The 20,555-nt window shown below is 42.5% G+C and overlaps 1 protein-coding gene across 1 annotated transcript in view; it reads right to left on the minus strand.

The window, feature by feature from the left end:
- ptprt (protein tyrosine phosphatase receptor type T) overlaps positions 1-20,555 on the minus strand; it is a 266,949-nt gene that overhangs the window by 143,556 nt on the left and 102,838 nt on the right. The gene's annotated exons all lie outside the window — the stretch shown is intronic.

Below are 20,555 nucleotides of genomic sequence, written 5' to 3' on the forward strand. Positions count from 1 at the left end.
GGAAAGTCTGTTTGACCACTAGGCCACGCTGCATCATTACAGGAAAGCCCAGACACACAAGCCAGATATTACAACAGAAGCCCCCATATTGATCTGCAGACATCAGGAGTGGTTATTACTGTCTTCCCCATATGTCACTCACATACGCAAAGACACACACACACACACACACACACACACACACAAGTACAAAACCAAAATTGCATGCACTTACACGCACAACCAGCAACAGGCTCAAACCGCCCACGCACACCCACACATGGCCAAAACAACCACGTCACACACACACACACACACACAGCATTGTTCCAGCCATATGTTTGGCTCTGATCACCAGGTTTGTGTACCACGACTGACTGCACACTAACAAGCTTGTTCAAACCAATCTTTCTGTCTGCCTAATTAGTTTCCATCAGCTAACGATGGCAACCAAAACAGGTCACTGCATAATTACAGAAGCTATATTAGCCGCACTTTTTCCAGTGAAAATTAAAACTTTCCCCACGATGTGTGTGATCTCAAAAATCTGGAAAGAAGAAGAAAACTACACAAGAGAACTGAGTTTTTGGCATGGAAGAAAAAACTCGTTTATTACGTCTGATAACTGCTGGAGGGGCAACTTCGCTAATGAAGAAGTGACATTTGAGAGGATTCTATTGTTCTCAAGGACCTGATTCTCAGGCAGGAAGTTTTAAAATGTAAAGTGTCTGAACTCGTTAAACCTTTACAGTCAAACACTCGTAATGTGTTGGGATGACATCTCTTCCACATTTTATAGTAAAGCTTTGCTCCACGACTGTTGTGTGTGTCACAAACCATGGAAAACCTTTTTGCTCCTCAAAAAACAAAATGTACATTGAAGTGACATTAACTTAGTCTAATTTTGAACTGAGGCAAAATCTGTCCATCATTTTTCAACGTCATAGACTTAAAAGGAAACTTGACCCTCGGTTTATCCCCTAAAGATTGTGTGTTAAGGCAGTTGGGTGCATTATACGATTGTTCAAACAAGCTACTTATTGTAAATGTAAGATCAGCCTAATGAGACAAGATTAAACAACGGCACCATGGATAAGCCATCTTAGAGGCCATCTGAGACATATATATGTTTGTGTGTGCGTGCCTGCAGAAGGGGAAAAGCTATAAGCTCGAGGATGAGAACGGGGGTTAGCATCCCTGCAAGTCTGAGATATCTTGTCCATTTGTGTTCTTGTATATGTGTGTGTGGTGCATTGAGAGATGTAAGCGTTTGGGTGCAGACTTTAGGCTCCCTGGGGTGCTTTATGGTTTAAAGAGTCTGTGTTTCTACTTAAAAGACCACAGCCTATGAAGTAATCTACCATTCCTGGATAAGACTGTGGCAGACTGACATTTGGCAGGCAGGAAATCTGCAGGGGGGAAGTGATATAACCAATGTATAACCCAATCCTCAGGTCAGCACAGCAGGCAATGTGCTTTCACACAGCCCACATACTGTCCCCAGAAAATAAGACGTTACTATATCGGACTTGACTGATGCAGATGGGCCGCCGACCTCCGCTCGCTGTATATCAATTACTTTAAAGAATAAAATTCTGCATGTCATCGTGCAGCACTCGGACTGCAAAAATCACTAATTCTGTCAAACAATTCTTAAGATATCCACTTTCTTTTAACAGGTGATATAATTACTTGTCAGGCAGGCGGCAGGACATTTGACAAACTATGTAATGGATTTATATTTATATATCTAAATATATTTCTTTAATCAAATGTGATATAACTTGTTTTTAACCCAGTGCATGCTGGGATAGCTCCAGCCCCCACAACCCTCAACAGAATTGGAATTAGAAAATGGAGGGACGATGGAATTTCTGAACAATGATGTAATAAAAATAATAATAACAATCATAGAATAATATACATTTAGTATAGTACAAGTCTTTACTGACAGCCTGCTCAGAGGCACAAACAATTTAGCAAAGGACACAACAAACAATGAGAAAGACCTTTTCAGAGTGAACTAACCTGTAATTATGCGTGCTTAAACAGATCAAGTGATGTACCTATAATGAACGCACACACTGTGATTCCTCAATTACAGAGACATAATCGCTCATCATTCAGCCGGAGAGAAAGAATGAAATAACCAGTTTTGCCCAAGAATGGCAATAAATCAAAGCTTCTCTCACTGCAATGACTCTTGTTTCTGCAAAGACTCAAACCATGTTAGCTTAATCAGATTCATGGTCGGAGGTCTGGAGAGGAACAGGCCAAAAACGACAAACAGCGGCCAACCAAATCCCCCTCGCCAACCATCACTACCACCACCACCCACTTAATCCAGTGGTCTTTCAGTTGAGTATGATGGAAGTTAATCTTTCAGATAATCTGACTAGCGCTCAGTTGGGGCCCCTCTCAACAGATTGCCAATTTCCGCTTGGCAGGGGTGGGGCTGGTGGGGGGGATGAACAAGAGACAAAGGTAGCAGAGATTCCATCCGTTATGAATAATATCACTTTTAAAATTAAGTTTAAAGCTTCAATAAGTTGTATTAAATACAGTCATTGCTGCGTAATCATACTATTTGTTTTGGGATTACCGCCTGCTGAGCAGCACAGCACCGTGCCTCAGGGTTTGGTATGCAACTTTTGTTTCGTCTTTTTTGAACTTGAGGTCAAATAAAATAAAATAAAAACTTTAAAAACAAATGTTTTCTGAGAATCGGATGCAGATGGAGGGAAAAGACAGTGAAAGAAGAGAGTTGGAGACGAATGGAGAGGGAGACGTGTTGATGACCTGTTTTTACAACTTTTGATATATGTTTGTAGTATGTTTGTGCTTATTAGCATGCAGTGTGTGTGTGTGTGTGTGTGTGTGTGTGTGTGTCGTGGGTATCAATAAGTTGTTGGTCCATTTGCAGTGCAGATGATCTGTGTTGCTCGGTGTTTTATTGTTTCTTCTCGCCTGCCCAGGGACCACAGATGGAAAAAAACCTGTAGCTAAATCTGGTATCAAGCACATTTTCTCTTTTTTGAGATTAATGTATGGTCCCTGAAGTATGGCCCCTGATATAAATACATTTAATAAACTAAACCGGAGAGAGAGGGAGAGAGCAGCAGAGGTTATTTGAATTATAACTTTGTTTACATCGCTAGGTCGATGATGATGTCACCCACGCTGCCCTTGGTCGTGGCAAATACCAGATTTACCACATCATCCGTCTGATTTATTCTCTCTGTCATCCACATTCCTTCTAAATTCTTCTTTCCTAAAGCCAGGAGACTACAAAGTCAAAACTAACACTGAAATTGTACAAACGTACAATATGTACAAAACTAATAAAGCTGGGTGGATGACTGTTAGACGGGTGACTTGACTGGCTGGACTGATCAGTGAATGGATCAATGTACTAAAAGATGGATGGAAATAAAAGAGAGGTCAGTTGTGTATGCATGGAGGAAGAACAATCAGACCTCCAGAGGGACACGGGCCCAGCACTTGGCGAGTCTTCCACCCTCATTAGTCAGGATGGGTCAAGGGTTGGCATGTTAGCTATCACAAACTGTGAAAGGGCAGTTTAGATGGCACAGCTGGCGCACAATGGGACAAGGCCAAGCAGTGAATCATGTTACAGCCAGACGTGGTCCCCTCTCCCTGTGGTGGACCAGGGGATACAAGTGGCCCTTGATATGCCCATTAAAAGGACACCAGGGGCTACAGCTGGCCAATGACTTGCCCGCCTGCCACTACAAAACAGCATAAAGTACAAATAACACTTGACTACCAAGATTACTAATGTTGCTCCGGTACAGTATCACTACATGTGGCTTGCCGAAGTGAGTAGGAAACCACTGGCTGCAAGCTACAACAGATACAAGCCTTTCATGGTGGCTTCTCACCACTGGGTCACCCCCCCATCAGACGAGCACGGATACGTCCACGCGCTTCATATGCGAGCGCGCATCACGAGCTTGATTGTGGCTACAGGCAACCCGGTTGCTTTTTACATAGCTTTAAAGTTACCTTCAATTGCCACGCCAACTTTTCCTGCTGTTATATTCCACCATTGTATCAGACTGTCTCCGTCTGAACGGCTGTGCACACGCATCTGCATTCGTAGAGGTAGGGTCAGCAGCCAATAGGAACGCCCTCTCTCTCTGAAACGACCTGTGATTGGCCAAAATCTCCCGTCACGGGCTAGATTTTCTGAAGAGCCACGACCACTTGAATTACAACATACTGAAAGCATATTATGTGCTTTTTGCCCAATGCCAATATAAAACTGCCTACTCCAGATTTAAGTCTGTGTGTATGCTCATGTGGAGTAGACATACCTCAATGCACTGAGATTGACTTTTCCTTGACTTTTCTACAACAGGCTGAACTGTCTGTGATCGTCTGCACCACACCGTCTATCAAGCACATGTGCCGGTGGATAGTACCAATTCCCTGCTGATTTGACCTGAGGTAGAGATAAAGTTGTTATGCCTGCCTTTGAAAGTACTTAAGGGCCTATTGGATGTTTTGGCAGGTAGATATCTAGTTCAGGCGAGAGGCTGGTGAAGCATTGTGTTTCTGGGATGCCTTCCTGAATCTGATGAATGAGCAGCAGAAATGGAGCCATTAATCCAAAGACTTTAGGGAGCCGTTCCGGGGAGAAGAGAGGAGGGGAGGAAGAGGAGGAGTGGAAATCAATCTTGCTGCCTCCCTACGCTCCCCATCCTCCTCTATGTTGCTGCACTAAAGGAACAGTGCAGTTGTTTTGCCATATTCTTTCCTCATCTTCTAATTCTTAAATGTGTTCCTTTGCCGCCATTAATTGTTTATTTCTCATTTTTTTATTTGTCAGTCTTTCGACCTCACGTATTTTTTTCATTATGTCTTCTCCGTCCATCTGTTTTATCGTTTCTCCCCTCAGCTCTCCTTCATCCCTCCTTGCCCTTTCCCATCTGCCTCTTGTGCTCTTTCTCCTACATATCGCTATCTCAGTCACTCACTTACAGTTTTGCACCGCCTTTTAATTAAATTAAAGCTCGTCTAAGAAACGCTGAGGGTTAACACTTGGCTGGCTGTGAAGACGGAAAATTATATGACATTTGTAAACTTTCTTGACAATTTCTTTCTCAGCGGTGATTTTCCTTGTCTGGAATGATGATGTACTTAATAAATCAAAATCCCATAATGATGTTACATGGATCAGGTATCATGATATGACCGCATTTCATCCACATTACCGGATCAGTTATGTTCAGTCAGACATAGTCATTCACTGACTAAGATTCTGGCCCTTACCTTTGGCATCACTACATTTCCTGCTGTGGGGATGAATGTTAGTAAATCGGTTGGTGCGCAATTGTCCAATATGAATGTAGTTATCAGGGTACTGGGCTGGGCGGCATTGCTAAAATCCCCATGGAACAAATTTGGGAATGTGGATTGGTAAGAAGCTGGTGAGGGATCACTTCCTTGTTAGGTCTTCCTTCATTTCCTCCTTATGTCTACAACCCCAAGGGCAAAGAGTTTGTAGCAAGAAGAAATGGAAGGGGGATGGAAGGGCCATTTTAAGGTTGTAGTAAAAGGAAAACATGCATAAAGAATAACAGACTCTTTAAGGCGTAGGTTTTGGACACTTGTGGTACATAATGGTCAGAGTGTACTGGTGTAACTGGGTGACGTACTGTCGATGAATGTAAAACTGCAACCTGCTTATGTTCTCCTTTTTCTAAAAGTGTGAACAGAAATAGCAGGTGCGCTTCAATACGCCCTCATTGGCCTTGCCCACATGTCCTGGCAATTCATGCTGGCCTTTTGAATTGTGCTGTCAAAATAGAGCCCTGTGTCTCTTTCTCTCTCTCTCTCTCTTCATTGCTTCTCATGCCTCTGCTGCTCTCTACCTCTGTCTGGCTTTCTGTGTTTTTTTTTCTATTTCTATTCACAAAGACCTAAAAGGCAAAAACATTGTAAAAAAATAAAAATAAAACGAGAGCAAAAGAACAGTCAGTGTCGAAGAGAAAACACAGAGAGCTTCCCTCTGGGAGAAACAGGGCAGGGACAACTTTCTGTACTGTGCGTAGGGAAATTCCATATTACCAAAGTTACACTGGCCAAAGGCTACAAATACAATTAATACTAGAGATCCTAACAGCCCCCACCACTACAACACACTCACCTACACACAAACACACACACACACACACATGCCTGAGGCTGGTGTAGCTTCAGCATTAGCTGTGTGACCGTTGATATGTTGCAGAGGTTGCACTTTTAATCAGCATCCTCACACCAAAGAAATAACAGCCTAACCTCTACCTAAACACACACACACACACACACACACACACACAGAGGCAAGCTCTCCCGTGACGATGACCCTCCGAGGCAAACAAGCAAGATCAGACGAAAACCCTCATGGATGCCTTTTCCCTCCTTGGATTTAACAAAAGTGTGTGTGTGTGTGTGTGTGTGTGTGTGAGTGCACGTTTGTGTGTTTGTGTGTTTATGTGAGGGGTTTTACTGCACCGTCCAAACTGAAGTACCTTTAACTCCGTTCATATAAATAACACGTATGACTCCACACCAACACACACGTTCCCTCCTCACCAAAGCACTTAAGGACATTCTTAGATTCACCTCGTTAATAAAAATAAAAGTGAAGCATGCAATATTTCATCACTGAAGTACCTCGATAGCACCCTCATCAAATGATCAGCCTCTTAATCATGACAGCTTTAAGAATGTCATTAAATTGGCTCATTGCCTCCACACACACACACACACACACACACACAACCAGAAGTTCTACACTACGTTGTTCTTTACAGAGAAGCCATTAATGTCGCCATAATCAACACGTATACAAACAGATGTAACAATGAAATGCACAGAAACACACAAACAAATACAAATACACACCGAACTCATCCCTAACACACACACACACACACATAAAAGCAGCAGCAGACAAGGGACACCCTGGAGTTTTGTGACGTGGATAAATTGGATTAAATCGACTAGTAGCAGATGCCTTTTAGTGGATTTTAATTAGGTCTCCCTGCATGGAACCAACTACTGAGAGTTAAACTATAACTCACAACATCTGACTCAACAGCAGAATTCCTTTAACTTTAACAAAAGCACATTTTCCCAAAAAAAATAACTTTATTGGGGCAAAGGAACTGCATGTATGTAATTATAGATTAAGTTAATTTGAACTTTTTGAAGGTAGTTAGATTTTGGCCATGGAAACTATTAGTGTTCATGCTAACTGCTGATTTTCTTGATTTGTATTCCAAAAAAAACACAACATAAAGACAACAGTACTTTTCTGCACACTGCATATTGTTTCCTGTGAGATACCACGTCTTTTAAGAACTGTAGTGACTGATACTGGACATACATTTGTAGATTTCTACTTCAGGAACCAGTCTTTGACAAATGGTCAGGTAAATGTCGTCCCTTCGAGCACTAGCGATGTCGTCCCTCAGCAGAATGGATACAGGGTGAATGTATATTGTGATATCATAAGCAGCAAGAAGAAGAATGCTCTGAGCCAAAACCACGCAGTAATGTAATTCAAAGTGGAGCAGAAAGGAAATCTATTTCAAATCCTGCTTTATTAATACCATCGCTGCCTACAGGCAGGGACGGGACAATTGAGTTGTAGCAATTTGCAGAATGGGGAGGGGGGCAGAAAAGGAAGGGCAAAAGGGAGGCTGAGGAGTGGGAAGAGGAAGAGGGGTGCTGAGGATGAGACAGTCTTATTTGCGGGAGAGAGATGGGAGGCAGAGCAGAACGAGAGGAAGAGGAGAAAGGAAGAGGAGACACAAAGAAGGGCAGAAGGAGAAGAATGTATGCAAACATAAAGTGAAATACGAAAGAGTGATAAGAGAGAAAGAAAAGAAAGAAAAGACAGACACAAAGTGACAGAGAGGAATAGAGAGAAGCAGAGAGCTGGAGGCGACGGGAGAAAGATTTAAAGCAGCGATATAATGAGCCAATTGATGGTGAGGCCTGGGGTTAAGCACCTGAAGCCAGCCAGTAATTGGCTGAGAAAATCAGAGTGACAGACAGAGAGATATAGGCTGCAACCTGGAAGGAGAGAGAGAGAGAGATGGACAGAGAGAGAGAGAGAGAGAGAGAGAGAGAGATGGAGGGAGGTGAAAAATGTCATCGTGGCCGGGAAAGTTGAGGAAAGGATGGGGGATGCTCGAGGGCGTGGAATAAAAGCATGAATACCGTCACTCAGCCAATTACATCCTAACAGTCAGATTGAATTATAAAAGAAATATGCCTTTTTCTTCAAAACTCCTCCAGAGATTTCCACGCTGTGTGATGATACCTCCAGTGGGTCTTGTGTTATGAATTATCTTCTTTTGAAGCTCTTTCTTTTTCCTTGATCACTAAAGAAACTTCCCTCACAGGGTTTTTCAGGCCTGGGAACGGTTTTCAGAATTTTTGTCAGTTTTTATCAGTTTCACTGTGTCATAATAATAAACGATTATAGTGATGATATTACAACATATATATAAAATCAATAAAACACAAGTGTGGAGAATAAAACAAAGAAGGCAAAGAAGCGTGCCATAAAAAGCCTTAGTATTATAACTTCTGTAGTACTGTACCTAGAAAGGTTATGTTACTTTCTAATTAATAATCTAATAATTACTAATTATCAAAACTGACTGTGAGCCAATGAAACCAGTGAGATATAGCCATATTTCCTTGACCATTAAATATTAGTATTGATATAGTTCTATTAGTAGTAATATTAGTATAAGGCAGGCTAAAGGAAAGCTACGTTACTAAAATTAAACATTATGAAGTGAAACATGCAGCTGAGTGACTGCTGCCCCAGCGCTTCACCTGGTCACCTGCTCCCCCCTTACCTCGTTTAGATACCGTACATCTCACACCTTCATCCTGCTGTTTCATCCCTACCACCTCTGTCTGCTGTGTGTCATTTCAACTGCAAGGGTTCACAAATTGAACAATTCAGGATTAGCGAATCTCAGATGTGATTGTTTTGCCTTTTGCAGGAAATATTGTGATCCACTGTGTCAAATGCAGAGCTTAAAATGCCAGAACTAAACAATGACTCCAAAATGAAGTCTTTGGTTACTCTGATGAAGGTAGTCTCAGTACTGCTATTAATAGTTGAAGCCAAACCCATTGACAAAAATGGCAATTTAGAAGTCGTTCCACAGTAGAATATTGGAGGCGAGGCCTGTTATTTTGAATAAAGAGAGGATTTAGACGTGTTTGAGACAAGGGGATATGAGAGGGAGCTGTTTATAATAGCTGGACCAGCTGTGTGAAACCCCTTTTAAAGGAGGGAAGGTAATAACATCTAAGGCAGGTAGAGGACGTCATTTGGGAAATGGTTTTCACCAGAATCGGTGAAGTGGTGACTTTAAATTGTTTCAGTGAGGTGGTGATGTCACGATGCGTCAGAACAATAAACTCATATACAACTCAGCTCTGTTTAAGCATTGAATTGGAAGCTCTGCGGCCATGATGGGGATTGCAATGATGGCGTCAACTTTACGTACTTACTTCAAAATCAAGATAAAGTGTAGCAGCTGCCGCTCGCTCATCGTATGTACAGTTTACTGCGCAACACAATCATGATTATTTATTATGACTGACAACATTGGTGGATTGGCCGCCATATTTGCCAGCTGTGTTAACATACTTCACAACAGCAAATGAGATATATCAGTCTAAAACAAAATTCCCTCAAGTTTGAATTGTTATTTCCACTAAAAGGTTGATGTTGACATACACAGTAAACCTGACGTGTCGGCAGAGCTGAAGTGTCTGTCTTTTAATGTGAGCTGCACAAAAAGCCTTTAAGGCCATAGCGTTTTTTTCTTTTTCTTTTAATGACTTATTTATTTTGCTTCTTTGTCCGTCTGCAGATCGAAGAGACAAGAGGAGAGGACTTGTTTGGCTTTGTGCTGAGATGCCTCTTTCTAAATGTCACAACACTGCCATCGCATCGAGCGAGCGTCTTACCACACACCTACTGTGTCTTTGTGTGTGTCTGTGTGCGCTTGGATCTCTGCTAAGTGTAGTGTATAAACGTACACCTGTGTATGTGCGTTTGTGTATTACAGGGTCTAAAACCAAGCTGCTACGAGACCATTAGAGTCTTTGTGCTTTTATGTCTGTGTGTCTTTGTTTCTGCTGGTGTATAAAAGTGCTAAGTGTCAGTGCTTTTTGTCTTGTCCACTGGCTTAATGGGGGAGTATTGACTGGCGTCCCCCGACATGGCTTCCCTCTATTGGGAACGCAGACAGATGAATGGGATTTATTGAATCCTGCTTTTCTTCAAGAAAAACAGAGGCAGGAGTTTGGAGAGAGAAAGAAACAGAGCTAGTGATTCCATCATCAGATTTTATTTATTTATTTTTTTAGGGATAATGTACATTGATCAATATCGCAGTAATTGGCCAGTGCCAAAAGGCGAACGCTGTTGTCCCGTGGCCAGATGTTAAATTAGCAACATTTGAAAGCTAGCATATAAATGCTACTGCAATACTGCAATCCAGACAGCTAACTTCCCTTCCCTTAACAAGTCTCGATTTTCCAATGACTCCAGTCACTCATTGGAAAGCCGCTGGTCACTTGTGGAGCTGATATGGTGTTCTAAAATCTTATTGGCCGACAGACTTCATCTCTCTGTATGGTGGCCCATCAATAATATGCTGAAACGCTTTAGCTACACTGAACACAATATGCAGTGCATTCTGCTGCAACACTACGCTTCCACTATAATCAATGACCCCGGCTACACCAGGTGTGACAGCAGCGTATGCGGAGATCCACTCTACAAACGTACAAATAGGTCAGGCTTCTATTTATATCTTTATGCGTAAAGTATCTATATATATATATATATATATATATATATATATATATATATATATATGAGTAGCCATACTCTATATCCACTACTTTTATCAGACAGGGCTTCCACTTCGGGATCTTGATCATCCTGTCGGCATTTATTTTGCCAGTGCCAGCTTAGCGGTTGCTTAGTAACGTAATCACTGCAGTCTTTAGATGTTAACTTGTCCATATTACACAAACACAGCGTTGCGTGGGGTCCAAAAACACTGTACATGCGCTGCAGGTGCAGATGTCGGTGCAGTGTACAGTGAAACTATGATGATGATGATGAGGATGAAGAACAACATGACAGGCAACTTAAGTCTGGTAAAATACAGACTACTGTAAATGTCTCATGTCCCCGTGGGTTCGTCTCAGATTTGACATCTGTCCCTCTACGTTGGTGCAGGATGTTTTTGCCATATTTGTCTTGATTTTCTGGACTTCCCCTACATATCAAAAGCTTTTTGGACAAGTTGACCCTAAACATAATATAACCCAACTTAGCACTGCTGATGTGTCAAGGTAAATACAAAATGGAGGTGGCGGGATGGAAGAGAGGACAGGAAGTGTAAAGGGTGAGACGATGGATAAAGAAAAAACAGCGAGAGAAATTAAGCAAGCAAAAGAGCAGAAAGATGAAGAGAGAATAGAGAGACTTTAGAGACAGTGTCAAAACAGGGTGTAGAGAAAGATTAATGAACGAGAGACAGAGACGAGGGTCTTACAAGAAAAACAAAAAGAGAAAACTTTGCACAAACCCACATGTAGTCGTCATTCTGAAATGCATAAAACATAACCTTGATGAAGGTCCTGTAGATAAAATCTCCATCGGACTGACTATTAAGCCACTTTGAAGCAGTCTACCCAGCATGCAAATCCTGAACTCTGTTGTCACCGCTGATAAATGAATACGGCGTGTTTATATTATTGAACGCCTTCATGAGGCAGCAGGGGAGCTTTCATAAAGTCTCAACAAAGCGCTCATCAGCATGGCTTTTATCCCAACCATAATGTCAGGCCCAGATCCATCGCCACGCTGCGGAAAGAAAGGCACGGACTCAATTCATCACACGCGACCTCAAATGAGAGGAAGAAAAAGCATAAGATTGAGTTTTGGCCTGGCAAAGAAATCCGTTGGCAGATATTTAAATTACACACTCTTTTCTTTCAGTTCATTTCAAAAGGTGCTTCGCTGGCAAGGAATGAAGAAGCACTTACTGCCAAAACAAACACAATATGAGCAAATGCAGATAGCAGAGATGGCAATGTCTCTCGCATTATCTCTGTCAATCTCAAGCTCTCTCTTTCCTTCCATCCACCTTCTTTTTCTTTCCTTCTTCTGTAATGTTCTTCTACTTCTATTCCTCCATCTAGCTCGCTTTTTCTTATGCAAGTTTTTGTTTTTTTTTCCCCCTTTTTCTCTCCATTCTTCTGACCCTTGAATTTTCCTTGTTTTTCTTTCTCTAATCATCTTCTTGTTCCTTTTCCCCCTAATTTACATGCTCCTCCACCCCCACCCCCCTCCCCTCCAGCTCTCATCAGTAGTTAGAAACTGGACAAAGAACAGAGAGGTCACTGAAGTCTGCTGGCTGCTCTTAATGAGCTCAACACACACACACACACACACACACAACAAGATGTGTACTGTACACTTACACACACAAACACAAACACTCAATCTGTCCTCTATTGGCTCTTGTTACCTGCTCTGGTGGGTGAATCCCATTCACTTCCACTCAATTGGTAAGAGAGAGTGTGTGTGTGTGTGTGTGTGTGTGTGTGTGTGTGTGTGTGTGTGTGTGTGTGTGTGTGTCCAGCTACAAGCTCACAGTAATTAGAATGACAGACAGAGCCAGTAGAGCATGTAGCACACTACTAATGTTGGCCAGACTACCTGAGCAGGGTGTGTGTGGCACCAAACTAATGATGCATTGATCACCTGCCTGCCTGGCTGTGTGTGTGTGTGTGTGTGTGTGTGTGTGTGTGTGTGCCCCTCCATTAACTGCCTGACACAAACACACTTCTCTCTCTCTCTCTCTCCTTTTTCCTTCTCTTTTCTTGAGTTTCTATCGATCGTATTTGTTGTTCTTCTTCTTCTATCATTTCGCTTTCAGATGTATTTTCTCTTGATCGCTTTGTCCCCTTTCATCCTTTAACTATCAAATTAAATTTGACATAAGTACAATATTGCAAAAGCAGGTTGTACACAGTTTACACTGGTCAACAAACACAAACACCTGACTATCACTCCCATATGTGACTGTGGAACGTCTCGTTTCGGGACCCGCAGGATTAATGTGCAGCTTGAACAGCCTTCAGTCTTCTAGAAAGGTTGAACACAAGATTTTCGAAGGCCTGACATCACCGTGTTCCTTCCACCCTTTAACTCTCGCTCTCTTTCTTGATTTTATTCTTCTTTCTCTCTCTCTCGTTCTCTCCGTTTCGACTGGGACATTCGTTCAGTCCACGCACAGCTAAGCTTGTGCACACAGGCATACAAGGGTTATCACGAAATGGCATTGCTCAGTGTGTGTGTGTGTGTGTGTGTGTGTGTGTGTGCATGTGGAATGACAGAACGGAGGATAGAGGAAAGGATGAGGGAAGGACGGCCTCAAATAAAAAACACACAGACACACAGTCACAAGAACCCAGTAAATCCACGGTAATCAACATGCACTGACTTCCAACTCACACACACAAACAACAAACACGATATGAAGATCTTGGCTGTTATTATTGTGCCTTCTGATGAGATGTGGATGTTGAGAAAGCAATCAGCCTTCTGCGTCTGAATCAAACACACACACATAATAGTCAGCCCCTCACTTTGCCTCGCCTTGGAGTCGTGAGTGTGTTTGTGTGTGTAACTTGGATTGTTGTTGGTTTACGAGGATCAGCAAGGAAGATGAAGTTTTTGTATGTATCAGTGTGTGTGTGTGACTTTTCCACTGCTGACAACTGCCGTGCAGTAATGACTGCTCTGCCTGGAGATCAGTCAGCGCGAATCCTTCCTGCCACCTCCACCTCAGTGTGTGTGTGTGTGTGTGTGTGTGTGTGTGTGTGTGTGTGGTTGTGTTGGCAAACCCCCTTGTGTGCACATGTATTAGCCCAGAGACTGAAGCGGTGGGTGTTCGAGTGGGGAGAGAAGGGAAGAGAGAGTAAGCAGCCGAATCATTTCTCTCTATTATCTTGATGTGTTTCTTACAGTTTATTGTAATAAACTGCAAACTACTTTGGCAATATCATTAATTTGTTTGACAGTCATACAGATAAATCACACCGAGGGGAAAAAGCAAACTAGGTGGAAAAGGGGCAGAAAGAAACTGAAGATGTATAAAAAAATATTTTGATCTCTTAATTTATGTAAATGAGGGTAGACTTGCTAGTAGAAACGTCTGTCAGTATACCATCAAGTATGTATATATGTATATATGGAATACTTGAATAATAAAGGATTGATATGACTCTATAAAAAGGTTTTGTTTAGTCTAGTGTCTGCATATCGCTTCTTCCTATCGATTCCTGCAGCATCTCCAGCTGTGCAGAGGAAGAAAAAGCATGTAGTCTATTTTTCCTCCTACTTTGGCCCTGCTCACCGACCCACCTGCACCCCTGCTGGGACTCCCCAGCATGACCCAGGCCACGGCTTGAATACACTGCCGAGACAGACGGAGGTTCAAAGATAGCCGTCTGCATCATGTAGACTGTCTGGTATGTGGGAACCTTGAAATTAAAGCAGCTTGAAATTTCCAATAATACTTTAACCCTTTACTCAAGCTGACAGACTTAGAACTTCTTTCTTCCTTTTCTTTCATTAAAGCAGAGGCCTGAGGGAGAAGTTATAATGGGAGATGAAAGCGATAGAGAGAGATACTGATAGCTGTCCAGTGATACTTTCAATACAGTGTTTTCCTCCTCTCAGGACATGTCTGCTGTGTCAATATACAGCTTGTTAGCAGTAGCAAATCCATTACGTTGAAATGCTGCTCAGAATATGTTTGTTATTAACGTAACCGTCGATGTGCATTCCTACGATTTCTGCTGCTGGCAACAAAAGCATGATTACATTTTTATGGTTATGTTTAGGCAACTCAAAGCACTTGCAAAGCACAAAACTAACATAAAGAAATGAAAGACAGGAAAGGGGGGGGAGTCACAAGTTGATACGGAATAGATGAAAATGTAATGGGAGTGATGATGAGGAGAGAAAAGTATAGGAAATATTAGAAATACAAAGGAAAGAGAGGACCAGAAAAGACACAAGCGACAACATCAGAAAAGCAAAGAGAACCAGTAGAGAAGGCTTTGTGTGTGTGTGTGTGTGTGTGTGTGTGTGCTGTATGGCATGAAGGCCACATCTATACACAGTGATTTAACGCCGGATCTCTGTCGTATACTAATGCATCGCATCCTGTCCCTGTGTACATCACTTCCTGTCACACAACAGAAGTAACGCTGTGCATCACGAGAGGGTGAGAGGGTGTGTGATCGGGGATACGTCTATGATGCCTGATGTTGTATATGTGTTGTACGTGTGTGTGTGTGTGTGTGTGTGTGGTTATGTACGCTGTGTTTTTATGTCCGTATTGCTGCCACAAGGACATTTTGAGTGGTGATATATTTTTGTAATTACTCATGTCTTGGTGTACACACACACATGCACACAAATCATAATACATAATACTAATATAATAACTAATAGTGATTAACAGACACAGCACCAGTATAACACTGATTTCTGATTTTTCACTGATAATCAGCTTCTACTTGTGAATATGACAAATGTAACTGTTAAGACAAGAGGTCGTCAAACCTCTAATATGGTGTTACCTACACCCAACACAACTAACACCGCTCAGCGGACTCAGTCAGCAGTTTGAATGGTCTAGAATCACATACCACTGAAGAAGCTCATTCAAGGCCACATACAGTATGATCTAACGCCCCACTGACGGCTGAGTTGAAATGAACTGCTTTGTATATTTTTTATATATACAACATTTCTCCTAGCCTATATAAATGTACCCACCTCGCCAGGTTTTTGCCAGAACCCCAACTCGACTGTGGTTACGGTTAACGAGAGGCTGAGGCTCTAATTCAAGTGGCTTATTTGTCTCTGTATGACATTATTAGCTACTGCTCTATTAATAGTAGGGTGATTAGCTTGTGTTGTGAATTAATTTTTTGATAACCATGCAGCTTGTCATGGATGATCCCTTACTTATTTGCCAAACTCATGTCATATTCATATATTGTCTTTTATTAATATATTAATTGACACCAGGGAGAACATGCAGGGTTATGTCTCCTGAATTAAGAAAGTAAAGCAGTTTGTTAGCGTTGTAGATAAGCTAGAGATGGAGCAGAAAGTTAGAGGGGGTGGTGTTCCGGTGATGTTGATGCCATAACTGTGGTGTTGTGTTTTCACTTTTTACAGAACTGACCATCATAAATACGTTAAATAGACTTTTCTTGCTGATTAAATTAAGTTATTATTGCTACAGATGAGAGCTTTAACTGAGCTTAATGTCCTCAGAGTCAGTCACTGTGGTGTCTGAATTTGGGAAACATTTGAAGCGCTCAAAAGCTGCAAGCCCCTGATGCCTCACCTGATGGCCTGATGGGTTTTGATTATTAAGTTCATTGCACATCTTACACGGTCCTTCACCTGTGTCCCAGACCAAGAAATGTAGGCGTGTATGTGGACTACAAGGAAGGCGGAGTGTCTTTCTATGATGTGGATAGGAAGCCGCACATTCACTCTTTCACAGAGAAACTGTTCTATCTGTGCAGCAGATACAAGAAATCAGAGCCTTTGATTGAATTACCTCTAAGCAAGGTCAAGCATCTCTCTTTTCTCACATTTAGTCCCTCCAACAAGCTAAAGAATAACTGGACAGTATAAAGGGTCAAACTCCAATAAGGTCTTCTAAGATTAAACCCATATCCTAAAAGATGCATTGTTGAGTAATCTCATAAAACATCCAAAAAAAAGGCTGAGATATGATGAAATTAACAATTTTATAATTAGTAATTCACCGTTCACTTCACTGCCTTTGAACGGTGATGCGACCGCTTAGCTAAGGAAAAAAATATGTAGTCAATGAACTACATATGTATGTGTTACATGTGTACATGTACACCTGTACAGGTACACCTGTATCCCCGCAAGCTAATGTAGTTAGTTAATGATGTGCTCCTCAGCCGCTAGCTGCTGTAGGTAGCAAGCTTGTTAGCCAGTTGAAGATCGAAGCTTACTTGAGTTTCCTTACACTTTAGGTCTTGTGTTTTTGGTTTTGGAAAGCCAAAAAAAGGAAAAGCCACCACCCTCCGCTGCTTCAACATGTGGAGAAACCCGAAGCACAGACCTGTCGTGCTAACCCAGCCTGTTAAATTCAGTTCAACCAACTGGCACTTAAAAATTGTTTGTTTTAAGAGAGCTGCTAGCTTAAAGTTTTGGAAGCAACGCCAACTTCCGTCTTGTATATTTATTTTATATGTGTAGGAGTTGGAGCTGTAAAAATAACACGGCGGTTGTGTTTCCCCATTTGGAGGGTCCCTCAGCAGGGACAAGCTGCTAGTTGCCCAAATATAAGAATATTATGTTTTTTCTACATTTATTGATTTCTTTATATACCATTCCTCCAACCTGTGTTACTTTTGGACCTTGATGAGGACGTATATAACCTCTGTAAACAGTTACGACCTGCTTGAGTGCGTGTATCGGTTAATTCACATTGTCTGCCTTATAACTCTAATTTAAGAAGTTCCTCAGACGTTAGAAATACAGTTACACATTTTTATTGGCTAAAATGGGAGTGTGGGAGGAAACCGGAGTAATCCCAACGCCGACACGACTCTGGGTCGGTGTGACCCTGACTTTGAGTCTTTGAGGCCACACTGAGCGGCCCTATAGACATCTGACAGCTGTTGTTGTTGCAACGCTGCAAACCTTCTCCACCTGCAGCCGCTGGTGTGTCGCTTTACACAATGACCACCATTACAACTAAGGTGCCCAGAAAACCTGCGGTCAAAGCCACGACCTGGAGGAAATCCTTCCAGAAAGTGCGGGGGGCGGCTTTCTTTGCGAGCCGAGCAGATTGGTCCTTGATGTGAGCCTGCAAAGACTGGACGATGACTGCGTCCATATCTGGGTCCTGTAATACTATTACAGTCTCCAGCAGGCGCCGACTGCAGAACTTCTTCTGCAGGTCTTTCAACACCGCCTTGCAGACTTTCTTGGTGCTCTTCACGTCCGGGCAGAAGCCCTCAGTGATAGTGAGCCCCTCCATGGTCTTGTCGACCAGGAGTTTGATGTGGGCGGCCCACTCCTCCTGGCTGCGGTTCTGGACAGCGTGACACTTGGTCAACACTCTCACCGTCAGCAGGGCGACAAACAAGCGAAGCTGCTTCTCACTCTCTGTCTGGGTTGTGGACTCACAACCAGAGGCAGAAGGATCAGCAGACTCCGTAGGTGTTTCAGGTTGGTTCATGGTGGTCTCGGAGTTGTTTTCCTTCTCCAGGATTGTCTCTGGTGTCTCTTTTTCAGTCATGGCACTTGTTAGTGGGTTCTCTTTTCTCTAGGACGCGTACTAGTCTTTAGTGGTTCAGTAGAGTTCAGTAGTTTCTGGTCTGAGATAAAGTCCTGATGAGTCGTAGATTCTAGAACCCTGATGTGATGTCACACACACACTCTACATGCGCGCACACGCACACACACACACACACACACACACACACACAAACACACACACACTATGGCCATACAGCTATGCTATGGCTCAGCTCCGAGCGGCCGCTGCAGCAGTCGCCACTGAGTTTTAGATTCAAGAACAACGACGTGATGACACAGACACACACACACACACACACACACACTTTTATACCTTGACCTAATTTGAACTGACAACTTAATGAAACACTAATGAAACACTGTACAAAGGTTATGCTGTTGTTATTTTTCTCATTCGGCACAACAGACCATGTGGCCTCTCTCCTCGTTTGTTCTCGTCTGGCTCTCTCTTCTCCATCTCACCCTCTCTTCATCTCCTTTACCTTTCTGTCATCGATCTAAACGCCACTTCTTCCTGTTCATCTGTTTCACGCTCTTTTTGTCGCACCCTCTTTCTTTTTTCTCCCTCCACACACCCTCCTCAAATGTCTCTCACTCACAGACGCCATCAAGTAGGCCCTCATTAAACACCAATCAACAGGACGGCAAACTCACAATCACCACGGCAACTCGTTACCACCTTGACCCGAAACAAGCGATCAAGCCTCTGCTGTTCTCATTATTGTTAGCATCATTGTTTGATTGTGTTTTTTTTTTCCTTCTCTTCCTGCTCCTGAGCCGCTCCAGCAGTTATTTGTGGTGTTGCGGTGCTAACGAGAGTGATGTGTCGATGTCAAGATGGCTGCAATCAGCTTGTTTTTGAGAAAGGTCACGTCTCGGGGACACGAGTGGGTTTGGTGCTGTGTGAATAACCATTATTACTGCTTTTTTTTTTTTTTATCTGTTGAAATGCTGCTATTCCATGTCTTCATTAGTTCTCTTTGTTATTGTTATTGTTGCTGCCATGCGTCATACGAAATAGAAATAGCAGCGTGTAGCACGTTAGCATTTTGAGTGACAGTGAGAGCGTCTCATTGAGCTTGAGATTAAACGTGATGGTTGACGTTGCAGCTCTGTCACAACTGAACGAACGGCCTAGTTTTTGTGCCATGGCCTCCAAACCATTTGGTCTGCACAGGTTTGGCTTCTGAGTTTCTAAAACAAAGCAATGTCCGATGGTGAACCCTCACTCACTCCCGCACCATCATAGGTTTTGCATATGGTGTGCAGTGAGAGATGCACAGCTCAACAAAGCTACAACAAAACGTATAATGCTACGTTAATCACGTTGTTTTTATGTGCTTATAATGTCATAATATCTTTTGCATGTAGTTTGTTGTATGATCAGCAGCTATTGCATTATGGGCCTGTATATAAACAAGAACAGATAAGATTCATGAACTAAAGCACAAACAGTATGCACACACTTTTACCTCGCCCTCCTCTGAGGACATAAAAGCTCCTTATAGTCCAGCATGACTGATCACAGATGTTGTAAAGTGTCAAAGATAGCCCACTTTGCCCCTTGATCACACAGCGAGGCCTCTCCTCTGTCAAAGGATCTTTAATACCTTCTGGAGTGGACCCTCTGCTCTGTCACAACATCTCTGCTTCTCTAGCTTGAAAGCAGATTGTTTCTTTCACTTTCAATTCCCTCAAACTGAAAGACAGTCAGAGAGCCAGTGACCCCGCTGGAGAAACTGCAAAGACCACTCTCCAAAGATGTTTCAGACCACTGGTCTTTGATTCACATCTCCACAGAGGCTGGGAAATGACTGGGAAATGACAACAACTGCTGTTTATGTGTCACTAAACTGCTTGTGTGTTCACTTGATCAACCATTACAGTTAAAGAAAAGTAAGGAGAGAACATGCATTAAATAGCTTGCAGCTTGCAGCAGACCGACTCTGCAGTTTGATTAATGGATGTAAGCAGGATCTGAAACATCCCATTCAAACAAATGACATAAAATAAGTCTCCTGCTTGTTTGTCAAACATTGTCTGAAATGGAGAGAGCAAATGGAAATGCTACTGTCTGTTCACCTCATCAGTCTTTCTGACAGGCATA

The sequence above is a fragment of the Enoplosus armatus genome, chromosome 3 (assembly GCF_043641665.1).
Source record: "Enoplosus armatus isolate fEnoArm2 chromosome 3, fEnoArm2.hap1, whole genome shotgun sequence".
Classification (NCBI taxonomy): domain Eukaryota; kingdom Metazoa; phylum Chordata; class Actinopteri; order Centrarchiformes; family Enoplosidae; genus Enoplosus; species Enoplosus armatus.